Below are 13,449 nucleotides of genomic sequence, written 5' to 3'. Positions count from 1 at the left end.
CTACATTAACCTCCTGATATTGATTTTAGACATTATAGGTATCAACATATTACCAGACTCAGTCCCAGATATCACCTCAATCATCCTGGCGATTCAAGTGGACTCTGTCCTGAGAACAGTCAAATGTTCTATACTCACCAAGAAAAGGGATGCGAGGGAAAAATAAGAACAGAGGGAGCAAACTCTTCAGCATGGGGGATCACCTTCCTCTGAGGGTAATGGGCACATCTTCCTTCTCTTAGACTGAACTCTGAGCCAGTGGGGCCTTTGTTCCTTTGCGGTTTGAGAACCAGGGTCAGCTGGAATAGGGGGCAGACTGAGGGCAGCATCAGCAGATGGGGAGAACTTGATGTTGAGAGATCTGGAGAGGAGGTTGAGGTCATTAAAGTCCTTGTAGACCACCTGTGAGCCATTATGTGAAACAATCAGGCTGAATGGAAAGCCCCAGCGGTACTTTATACGGTGTTCCTGCAAGGTGGCCGTGATGAATTTAACCTCTCTGCGTCTTTGTATAGTGAAAGGACTCAGGTCCTGATAGAGTTGTAGAGAGTGGCCTTGATAGGAAATAGTGTGGCTAGTTCTGGCAGCCTGCCAGATGTCGTCTTTCGCAGTATACCAAAAAATATGATGACCACATCCCTTGGGGGCAGGGGGGGGGGTTTGGGAGGGGGCCGCAGGGCCCTGTGGGCTCTATCGATGTCCTCAGGGAGTAGAGGGGATAAGTTTGGAGGGAGATGTAGAAATAAACCGATCAGATAGGGCTTCAGTTTTTCTTGCTGAATATCCTCAGGAATGCCGTGGATACGCAGGTTGTTCCTGCGCCCGCGGTTGTCAAGATCCTCTATTCTATCTTGCAATGATTGAACCATAGAATCTTGAATAGAAAGTTGCTGGGTGTTTGAACTGACAAGATTATTCAAAGCGTCCTGGCCCTCTTCTAAATAATCAATCCTCAAGCCCATCGCGTTTAGGTCTTTCTTTAAGTCCTTGATCTCCTCTTTTATAAATGATTTCAAGGACTCCAGGTCAGACTTAGATGGTAATGTTTCTAATTGTACCTGAATGGCCTTAAGGGAGTCCTGCTGGCTGGACATGTGGCCCTGGGCATCTGCAGTAGCTTGAGGGTCATTTATTTGATCATTGAGATCACTAGTGTGAAAAAAGTTAGAGACGGAGGGGGTCTGTGTAGGGGCCCTGGGTGGTTATTCAGTCTTCTGGCCCTTTTTTGGCGTCATTGTATGTGGGTGCTATAAACACGGCTGTGGACTAAATTGAAAGTGCCAAAAAAGAAATTATCTGCCCCTCTGTTATCGGGTTTATTGATCGTATGCGGCTTGGCCCCTCAAAAGAAAAGAACACTCTTGTAGCTTATAATATCTTGCTGTGTTTCTGGCAAAGTTAGAGGCTCCCAAGCCCACCTCACCTTGAGTCAATAAAGTAAATATTTCCCCTTATATTACCGGCAGCTCAATAGGGTTATGAACCTGGCAGGGGTCGATCTCTGAGCTTGCCCTGGAGACTGTCGGCATGCGGTCAGATAAATGGTTAGGGTTTGGGAACCAGCCACGTGGGTGAGACTTCTCCGGACTGCTCCGATAGTGTCGCCGCCACTTCCAGTATCAGTCCGCAGTGGGATGCCTCCCAAGTTCACCCGGTATCAGAGAACAGGTGGTTGTCCGTTTGGGGTTACAGACCTGAGATCGGGCGGGTAGTTAGGAAGCTCACAAGATCCTGCACGGTAAGATGGCAGCGCTCCATGCGCTCACTAGCAACCTGGCTTCAGTGCAGCATCATGGGGATCTCGTGGAGGAATGGATGTGGTGTGAGTTCCTCAGAGGCTCTCACTCCGATCACTTGTAGGTCTGGATCCGACCACCACCCCTGTTTAGCAAGGTAAGAGCTTAGGCTAGTACGGAGCACTCCTAATGCGTGGCCATGTACCTGCACGACTTGGCTCCGCCCCTGGTTAATTACTTTTTACTATAAATTAAGAAAATATGGATGTAAGGGTTGTAGTAAGTGTCTGTCCATAACAGGACCCAGTGACTGAGAAGTGGCTAAGTAACACTTTCCCAACACGCTATATAATACCCAGGATGAGACTTCCAGTACTTCAGCTCAGACAATATAATTAAATGCAAATAAGAGAAAAACTCAGGTCTCAGATAGCAGAATAAAGGAAGCTCAGAAAATGATTAGGCAGGCACAGGTCTGTAAACTAGAAAAGCAGCAGAGGAAACAATACAAAAGACGCAGCTCCAGGCACAAAATCACAACCCAAAACATATATCAAACACAGTCCAAAGATTAGGGCAGGCAGCAGGCAAGGATAATCCAAAAAAAGCAAAGGTTCAGTAACGATATATCAGCAAAGGATGAAGCACTCAGGAATACAAGGAGTCCAATATACAGGCAATGACATGTAGCAATTTATATAGCCAGTTGATTACGTAACTGCCTGCATCCAGCAGGCAGGTAGAGCAAGAGAGCCAGCCAGTGTAGGCAGCAGGATTCAGATTTCCAGAACCATACCCAGACCTCTCCAGTGACTCAGGAGGATAGGCAAACAGCTAGAGACTGGAGCTTCTGAGTGCGCTCTGACAATGGACAATTGTCAGACCTCTGGTTAATTTTAGCAAAGTGCCCCAATTGCCCCCAAACATTAGTTTTTGTTTCCATTATGAAAAAATGTTAATAAATAATATTAGCATCTTTAATTTATTTATAGAAAACTGCTACCATGTTGAAATCTAGAGTTCACTTCAGATACCTGCAGTAAAACCAAGGTTCCAAAATTGTGGCACCCATAATTAGAGGGAGTTGCATAAAATGTGCTTAGTCAACAGAATATAAATATGGTAATCCAGCGCTAAGATGACCCCTATGCTGTGGTACACAGAGAGGGTCTAACCAACCCCCCAAAAAAGTTGAAGGATAAAGAAAGGAGTGAACACAGCGCCAACAGAGGCCTAGGGGTCGATATACACACTAGTAATGGGAATAAGATATAATAATATATTTATTGACTAGATACAATAAAAGATACGATAAAATTAAAATTAAAATTTAGACATTAAAAATTGTGGAACAGGTACAGAAATCCTTGTTCCTTACAAGGAAGCAAGAAGGGGGGGTCCCATATGATGAGAACGGAAAACAAGTTCTATGTGATATACCAACTGGCAAGTGTTAATTAAAACAACTGGTAGAAAAAAAGCAGATAATTACTGGTGACGATGTCCCAGTGAAAGTGAAGAAAAAAGCTAAATACAAATGATACTGAAAGAAGTCAGATGATGGTGATATATAATCTGAAATACAACCTAAAATAGATTAAAAGCAGCTGATTACTGGTGACGGTGTCCCAGTAAAGGGCTGAAAGTAATAGCTGGTTAATGCAATGCAAATGCAGCACGATAAAACAGCCTGCAGTTATGGATCCATATCTGAGGGATAGCCTAGGTTAACTGTGGTAAAGATGTGATAGTTAAGGGGTCTAAAAGCGGAGTCCGCTCCCAATAGATAGCAAATAACAAATGTAGAGTGCCGTCGCACAATGTGAGCAAAGGTGTGATAAACAAGGGATTAAACAAACAAAAGTACAATAAAAAACAAACGTACAATGATGATCCAAACAGTGTGGTCAACAGAGAATAAGGGAAAAAAGATATATATAATGAGTATATATCTAAGTGACAAATGGAAAAAATGTGAAAAAAGTCAAAAAAATCTCAAAAAAATGTATGTTCAAAACAGTGTTAAAAAAAAATGTTCAAAACATGTGTCCAAATAAAGTCAGTGAAGAAATTAAAAACCAACAATAACGTTATATCCAAATGCAAAAGTATTCAAATGGTAAAGTGCTCCAAATTGAAAAGGTGAGAAAAAAAGAGGAGACCTTGGATCCCAATGCGTCCTTAATGGAAATCAGCTGCTCCTGTGATATACTGCTCGATTCCTAAAATCAAAAATAAAACATAGCGTGGCACAGTTTTCATATACTCAGAAATATTGAAAAGATGCTTACCAATGGGTCTACGCGTTTCAGTCCTCAATGGTCCTTTATCAAGACTGTCTTGATAAAGGTCCATTGAGGACTGAAACACGTAGACCCATTGGTAAGCATCTTTTCAATATTTCTGAGTATATGAAAACTGTGCCACGCTATGTTTTATTTTTGATTTTAGGAATCGAGCAGTATATCACAGGAGCAGCTGATTTCCATTAAGGACGCATTGGGATCCAAGGTCTCCTCTTTTTTTCTCACCTTTTCAATTTGGAGCACTTTACCATTTGAATACTTTTGCATTTGGATATAACGTTATTGTTGGTTTTTAATTTCTTCACTGACTTTATTTGGACACATGTTTTGAACATTTTTTTGAACACTGTTTTGAACATACATTTTTTTGAGATTTTTTTTACTTTTTTCACATTTTTTCCATTTGTCACTTAGATATATACTCATTATATATATCTTTTTTCCCTTATTCTCTGTTGACCACACTGTTTGGATCATCATTGTACGTTTGTTTTTTATTGTACTTTTGTTTGTTTAATCCCTTGTTTATCACACCTTTGCTCACATTGTGCGACGGCACTCTACATTTGTTATTTGCTATCTATTGGGAGCGGACTCCGCTTTTAGACCCCTTAACTATCACATCTTTACCACAGTTAACCTAGGCTATCCCTCAGATATGGATCCATAACTGCAGGCTGTTTTATCGTGCTGCATTTGCATTGCATTAACCAGCTATTACTTTCAGCCCTTTACTGGGACACCGTCACCAGTAATCAGCTGCTTTTAATCTATTTTAGGTTGTATTTCAGATTATATATCACCATCATCTGACTTCTTTCAGTATCATTTGTATTTAGCTTTTTTCTTCACTTTCACTGGGACATCGTCACCAGTAATTATCTGCTTTTTTTCTACCAGTTGTTTTAATTAACACTTGCCAGTTGGTATATCACATAGAACTTGTTTTCCGTTCTCATCATATGGGACCCCCCCTTCTTGCTTCCTTGTAAGGAACAAGGATTTCTGTACCTGTTCCACAATTTTTAATGTCTAAATTTTAATTTTAATTTTATCGTATCTTTTATTGTATCTAGTCAATAAATATATTATTATATCTTATTCCCATTACTAGTATGTATATCGACCCCTAGGCCTCTGTTGGCGCTGTGTTCACTCCTTTCTTTATCCTTAAAATGTGCTTAGTGTTAAATTTCTCTTTAAATGCAGTATATCCATTTGACCAAGTAAATTTGCTCAAACTTGTCCAGTTACTGCAGATTGTGTGCTGTTACTGTTAATAACCCTGCACTGGGGTAGAAATGTCCACTAGTCTTTTAGTCCGGATTAGTAAGGAAATTACAGTGCATTAGTGTGAAATTATACTTTACCTTATATTTAATTTGAGTGGTATAGTAACTTTTTCTCTCCAGACTATGAAACTATAGTGAGATATATATATATATATATATATATATATATATATATATATATATATATAAAGAAGCAAAAAGAAGCACTCACTGGATTTTCATCAAAAAGTGATCAAAACTTTAATGTAGATTGTGACGTTTCGGGACAGCAACAGTCCCTTCCTCTGACTGTTGCTGTCCCGAAACGTCACAATCTACATTAAAGTTTTGATCACTTTTTGATGAAAATCCAGTGAGTGCTTCTTTTTGCTTCTTTATCATTCACCGCACAGCACCCTGGTAGTCGTTGGATTTTGGTGAGAGTGCACAGACACCAATCTTTGCCTATATATATATATATATATATATATATATATATATATATATATATATATATATATATATGTATATATATATATATATATATATATATATGTATATATATATATATATATATATATATATATATATATATATATATATATGTATATATATATATATATATATATATATATATATACAGGGAGTGCAGAATTATTAGGCAAATGAGTATTTTGACCACATCATCCTCTTTATGCATGTTGCCTTACTCCAAGCTGTATAGGCTCAAAATCCTACTACCAATTAAGCATATTAGGTGATGTGCATCTCTGTAATGAGAAGGGGTGTGGTCTAATGACATCAACACCCTATATCAGGTGTGCATAATTATTAGGCAACTTCCTTTCCTTTGGCAAAATGGGTCAAAAGAAGGACTTGACAGGCTCAGAAAAGTCAAAAATAGTGAGATATCTTGCAGAGGGATGCAGCACTCTTAAAATTGCAAAGCTTCTGAAGCGTGATCATCGAACAATCAAGCGTTTAATTCAAAATAGTCAACAGGGTCGCAAGAAGCGTGTGGAAAAACCAAGGCGCAAAATAACTGCCCATGAACTGAGAAAAGTCAAGCGTGCAGCTGCCAAGATGCCACTTGCCACCAGTTTGGCCATATTTCAGAGCTGCAACATCACTGGAGTGCCCAAAAGCACAAGGTGTGCAATACTCAAAGACATGGCCAAGGTAAGAAAGGCTGAAAGACGACCACCACTGAACAAGACACACAAGCTGAAACGTCAAGACTGGGCCAAGAAATATCTCAAGACTGATTTTTCTAAGGTTTTATGGACTGATGAAATGAGAGTGAGTCTTGATGGGCCAGATGGATGGGCCCGTGGCTGGATTGTTAAAGGGCAGAGAGCTCCAGTCTGACTCAGACTCCAGCAAGGTGGAGGTGGAGTACTGGTTTGGGCTGGTATCATCAAAGATGAGCTTGTGGGGCCTTTTCGGGTTGAGGATGGAGTCAAGCTCAACTCTCAGTCCTACTGCCAGTTTCTGGAAAACACCTTCTTCAAGCAGTGGTACAGAAAGAAGTCTGCATCCTTCAAGAAAAACATGATTTTCATGCAGGACAATGCTCCATCACACGCATCCAAGTACTCCACAGCGTGGCTGGCAAAAAAGGGTATAAAAGAAGAAAATCTAATGACATGGCCTCCTTGTTCACCTGATCTGAACCCCATTGATAACCTGTGGTCCATCATCAAATGTGAGATTTACAAGGAGGGAAAACAGTACACCTCTCTGAACAGTGTCTGGGAGGCTGTGGTTGCTGCTGCACGCAATGTTGATGGTGAACAGATCAAAACACTGACAGAATCCATGGATGGCAGGCTTTTGAGTGTCCTTGCAAAGAAAGGTGGCTATATTGGTCACTGATTTGTTTTTGTTTTGTTTTTGAATGTCAGAAATGTATATTTGTGAATGTTGAGATGTTATATTGGTTTCACTGGTAAAAATAAATAATTGAAATGGGTGTATATTTGTTTTTTGTTAAGTTGCCTAATAATTATGCACAGTAATAGTCACCTGCACACACAGATATCCCCCTAAAATAGTTAAAACTAAAAACAAACTAAAAACTACTTCCAAAAATATTCAGCTTTGATATTAATGAGTTTTTTGGGTTCATTGAGAACATGGTTGTTGTTCAATAATAAAATTAATCCTCAAAAATACAACTTGCCTAATAATTCTGCACTCCCTGTATATATATATATATATATATATATATATATATATATATATATATATATATATATATATATATATATATATATATATATATATATTAAAATTATGGGGAGGCGAAAAGTGAGTTTAAAATCCTCCACTAAATACAAAATATAGAGAAAATAACTCATTGTGTAAACCATTTACAAATCTAAACAAGTCAGAAGACTTGCTTTAAACTTGTTTCTGACTTTCTGACTTGTTTAGATTTGTAAATGGTTTACACAATGAGTTATTTTCTCTATATTTTGTATTTAGTGGAGGATTTTAAATTCACTTTTCGCCTCCACATAATTTTAATTGTTGTTGAATTTCCCCCAGAAATTAACTTTACCAAGCAGTGATTTAAACTACTCCCAGCTGATGAGTGGCAAAAACCACGAAACAGCTGTCCTGGGATTAGTATGAATCACTGTACTTAACCCTAGCTAAGCATAAAAGCTGTGTAATGCAGCAGTGCTATGGCATAAAGGGAAGTCTGTCTTAAAAAGCAGGCTAAAAGTAAAAAGGTGAGTCATTGTGAACCTCATTTGCATATCTTACCCAGATTCCTTTGCTGCATTGGAAACAGTGTAGTCAGAGAGTTTCTGGGTTTAAAGCAAGTCTTCTGACTTGTTTAGATTTGTAAATGGTTTACACAATTTCTTTTCTCTCTCTCTCTCTCTCTCTATATATATATATATATATACATACGTACATACATACACACACAGATAGATAGATAGATAGATAGATAGATAGATAGACCCATAAACATATATATTCTAAAATAAAATAGCATATAGGTAAATATTTTATGATTTTATATGTTGCATGTCAAATGCATTAAGGACATCTCATTTCTAAGCCCAATTTTGTTTGACAGCTCACAGTTGAGTCACATTGGAAAATATCTCCAATACCCTTGAAATGTCATTTTATTTCTTTGCAAACTGAGGAGCAGGACGTTTCATAATTCTTTAAGATACGAGTGTGCATTTTTTCACAGTGTAACCATATTCTGAGAAATCCTAATTAATAGCAACTTAATAGCAGAAAGCGATACACAGAAGATAATATATATATATATATATATATATATATATATATATATATATATATTGTAATTCAGATTGCATGGCTTGGTGGTTACCAGGATGTATGAGGTTATAAAATCTAAGAACAGATTGCATTTTTCTTTACACAAAATACTAAGCAGCTCTTTCCATGCTTTCCATTTCCATTGTTTTGTTTTTGTTTAATTGGCTTTCCTATCTTCATTCCAATTAAAGGTTCAGTTCTTGGAATTAATTATTCAGCCAAACTCTGCATACAGAACACCTTTACTACTGTCAGATTAGGAAAACATAAAAATAAGTAATGTGGGAGAGGCGGGGCGAGCGGCTGACAAAGATGGTCGCACTTCATTGAAGCTCTCTAAGCAAGTTGGACATATAAGTATGCAACAACAACATTTTGGAAGATATCTCTATGTAGAACCTATATATTTGCTCCGGAACACCCGGTGAACACCCTGCACCGAATATGACAAGAAAAGTTTGGATTTAAAGGTGATGCCTAGACCGCTACTGCGACAGCCATGCTGGTTTGATGCTGCATCACAGAACTTAGCAGACTCGGGGATCTGTGAAAATAACTACCTTTGCCAAGCACACATAGGAATCTTCTATAAGCTCTCTAAACGAGTTGGACATATAAGTATGCAACAACAGCATTTTGGGAGATATCTCTATGTAGAGCCTATATATCTGCTCCGGAACACCCTGAACCGACTAATGCAAGAAAAGTTTGGATTTAAAGGTGATACCTAGTCCACTACTGTGACAGCCATGCTGGTTTGATGCTGCGTCATAGAACTTCGCAGACTCGGGGATCTGTGTAAGTAACTATCTTTGCCAAGCCCACACAGAAATCTTCTATGAATTGATTATTCACTGTATCTTGTATTACGGGACATTTGCACTCCAAAAAAAGAAGCCGTTAAACAGCTACACACTTATGTTATACACTCACTTGGAATATTATTTTCACTCCCCCTCCCTTTCCCACTGCTCCTGGTAGCAGTGGGTCATATCCATTGCCCTTCTCCGTAATCGCTCTGTGAGAGCAAAATCCCTGGGGAGCTGTGTCTTATTAGAGCTAAGTGCAGGCTGTTCTCTAAGCACTGGCACCTCCAATCATCTTTTTACCCCCTCAATAATGTCACAAAGAAAATTAACACGGAGCGATAAATCTCAGAAAACGGTCCCTGCATCCTAGGGAGCAATGAGCTCCTTTTGGTTGCAGGGACCGTTTTCTGAGATTTATCGCTCCGTGTTAATCCTTTTTCAAGCAGACAGATAAACAGAGATCTAACAAGGATCCAGAACCTCTACAAATACCTCAAGATGAAAGCTCTTGTGAGGCTACAGATGCAACAACGGAAGAACAAGCACAAAGTATTGAAATAGGAAAAGATGACATTATCACTTATGGAGCCCCTAATTGAACAAGTTAAAGTGTGCATTAAAACTGAATGCGCGGACCTAAAGAAAGACATTTCTGACCTTCGCTATAGAGTGGATACATTGGAAGAACATGAGTATATTGCAGCTCAAAAAAATAGCTAACCTTTCTACAAAAGCCTTCCAACACCACCAACGTATGGTGGTGTATTGAAATAGGAAAAGATGACATTATCACTTATGGAGCCCCTAATTGAACAAGTTAAAGCGTGCATTAAAACTGAATGCGTGGACCTAAAGAAAGACATTTCTGACCTTCGCTATAGAGTGGATACATTGGAAGAACATGAGTATATTGCAGCTCAAAAAATAGCTAACCTTTCTACAAAAGCCTTCCAACACCACCAACGTATGGTAGAATTAGAAGACGATCTGGAGAATCGCTCTAGAACAGTGCTTTCCAAACTGTGTGTCGGGACACACTAGTTTGTCGGCAGCAGTGTGTAGGTGTGTCCCTGATTCAGCACAATTTTTTTTTTATTTCAGACTTTCCACCTGCCTGCTACCCATATCACATGGTTGACACGTGATTGATACCTAGGGGGTCACAGATCATCTTAACCTATTGGCGCAGCTCAGTGGGAACTGAAACTATTGCCATTGGCGGCTTTGGTGGCACATTGGCTCCTTACTGCACGTGTAGTCTCCTTAAATGGTTCGTGACTGCATGTGTAGTCAGTGAGTGGGACAGCAGTGTGTTTGCAGCGTGGGCAGTAGACAATCGGACTCACCGAGCTCTGAGGGCGGCAGCTTAAATGCTGAGCTGAAGTCAGAAGTCAGTGGGGGTTTTTTTGCAGCTAGCTCCCAGTAGTGCATTGCTGCTCCTGCTCTTGATATATGGATAGGAAGTGGAAGCTTAAAAATGCTTGATGATGAAATGTGAGTGTCTTTATCTAATATTCCACCAAATATTCAGAAATAGTAAGTAGTTATTGGTGTTATTAAACTTTTTTTAAATTCTTGCACATACATACTGTTACTTATACATAAATTATATAATAACTAAATGTATTTACGTGTCCATATCTCTTAAAACAAGTTATTTTTGCTTGTACAACTGAATTACTGTGTCGCAAAATGATATAGGTATAAAAAGTGTGTCACCAACATGAAAAGTTTGGAAAGCTCTGCTCTAGAAGAAGCAACTTAAGATTCAGAGGAATTCCTGAAACGGTTCTCGGGGCAGAAATTCAGGGCTATCTACATTCATTATTTGCAGATTTAATGAAAAATAATTCTGATGATCCTCCTGAAATCATCCTCGATAGGGCCCACAGATCACTCCGCCCTAAGCCCCCTGAAGGTTCGCCCCCCCGAGATGTAATTGTACATTTCCAGAACTTCCAGCATACTACATACTACATACTACAGCCACTCCAGAAAACAACTGGCTTTCATGTTCCAAGGTCAGCGTATACAAGTATTTCAAGATCTCTCAGCTCGTACACTTCAAAAGAGAAAAGATTTTTCATTCTTGACCTCCCATCTACGCTCCCTAAAAATCCCGTATAGGTGGGGTTTCCCAACCTCGATCATTGCAGTCCAGAATGGAAGAAAATTTGAGTGTCTCTTTCCACCAGACGCTGAACAGTTCTGTCAACAGCTGGGATTACCTCCCCCAGATTTGGCTGATTCCTCCATTCAACCATTAGCACCAGCTAAACAAGAACCCCCCAAACCTCAGAGACGTCCTTGGCAGGACTCTACAATGAAGCAGAATAAAAGAAGACAACTTAACCCTGTCAATACAGCCGATGATCCACCTTGAGAAAGGACACGTAAATATATAATCTGATTGTTAATAACTTTACTCTATTAACTTGATATTCCTTTCTCCCAGGTTTTACAGAGACTTTGGCTAGAGACTTTTTGGACTATTTGTTTCAAGATTTTGCTGTTTTGAGAAATAACTGCTCTTATTATAGTTTTCTAGGTTGCTGGGACCCAGCTAGAACTGTTATGGTTACAGATCTGTTGAATGTTTTCTTATCTGTTTCACTTCACCTTTTGTGAAATGGCAAATTCCATAGCATGTCTTTTGTTATTTGTTATATGCTGATCATTGCAAAGTTACACCAGTTTATTTTGTGTATGTTTGAAGTGTTTACTCCAAACAATCCCATTATCAAAACAAAGATAATACCTCCTTTTTTATGTGTCTATACACCATATACCCGTGGCATATGCCCCCTAGTGTGATAACTGAAGATACATCCTATAACTTTTTCAATGTGGTCCAGATATTCTCACGATCCCGCACATGACTAATATACTGTATACCGTGACCTTCCTAACAACCCTCCCCCTTATATCATGCTTTCTAGTTAAGATCAAACCTGATGAAAAACAGGGCAGCACAACTCCATACTGTAGATATAGTTACATTTACCGGTACGAACCTATATGGACCTTTATTTAGACCCTACATAAGTCAATCTGAGAAATGCTGTAGTCATAATACTCTCACTTTCACTCAGCCAGCATCGACACACGTAACGCTTAATATAATAGTACATTTACCTCATAGTCATGTTGCCGTACCGTACTTCAAGGTCTCCAATTGCTCAAATGCCTGCCCGGGGTTAAAACAAAATTCAGATTCTGTGTCCTTATGTTATTGCATATTATCTTTGAATATCTGCTCTATAAATGAGTTGAACGAAGTTGCTTTATTCCATTTGTTGTATTTTAGCTATAAGACACTACTACCTCGGTTAGATGTCATAATTGAGATGTGGCCGTATTGTTAAAGGTTCACAAATATCATAGAACTGTTTAACCCTCTTGCTGTTCCAATCTCACTTCATGTAGATTCCTTGTCCAACTGGCCTAACAGCCTCTTTTTTACTTTTGCCTGTGTTATACTTATACCAGAGCCTACACTTAAACTTTCTATACCAGATTAAACCAAATCTGGTCTACTCTTTAACCTTCTTTCTGAAATCTCAATCCTCCTATCTACACAACCCCTTCTCAACTTCCCCACACTTACTACTGGTTTTTCTTGTTGTCATTTCATAATATATAGTACTGACAATGAAGCCACAGAATTTTGATGGGTCATTCACTATTGCCACTCAAAATGTAAAAGGTTTCCTTTTGGCAGAAAAGAGGTCAATCGCCCTATATGACTTTCATAAAAAGAGTCTGGATATTGTGATGATCCAGGAAACTCACTTTAAAAAAACTCATGAACCAAAGCTCCCTACTAGATACTACAACCAATGTTACCTTAGCTCGGGCCCGACCAGACATAACGGTGTGTGCACCCTCTTTAAACGTAACGCCCCATTTGACTTACTGCAAAAATACTGCGACACTGAGGGTAGGATTTTGATCTTGGTGGGTCTTTACTACGGTAAACCCATCACTCTAGCAAATATTTATGCCCCAAATAAACCGA

The sequence above is a fragment of the Bombina bombina genome, chromosome 4 (assembly GCF_027579735.1).
Source record: "Bombina bombina isolate aBomBom1 chromosome 4, aBomBom1.pri, whole genome shotgun sequence".
NCBI lineage: Eukaryota > Metazoa > Chordata > Amphibia > Anura > Bombinatoridae > Bombina > Bombina bombina.
This window is presented reverse-complemented; position numbering follows the sequence as displayed.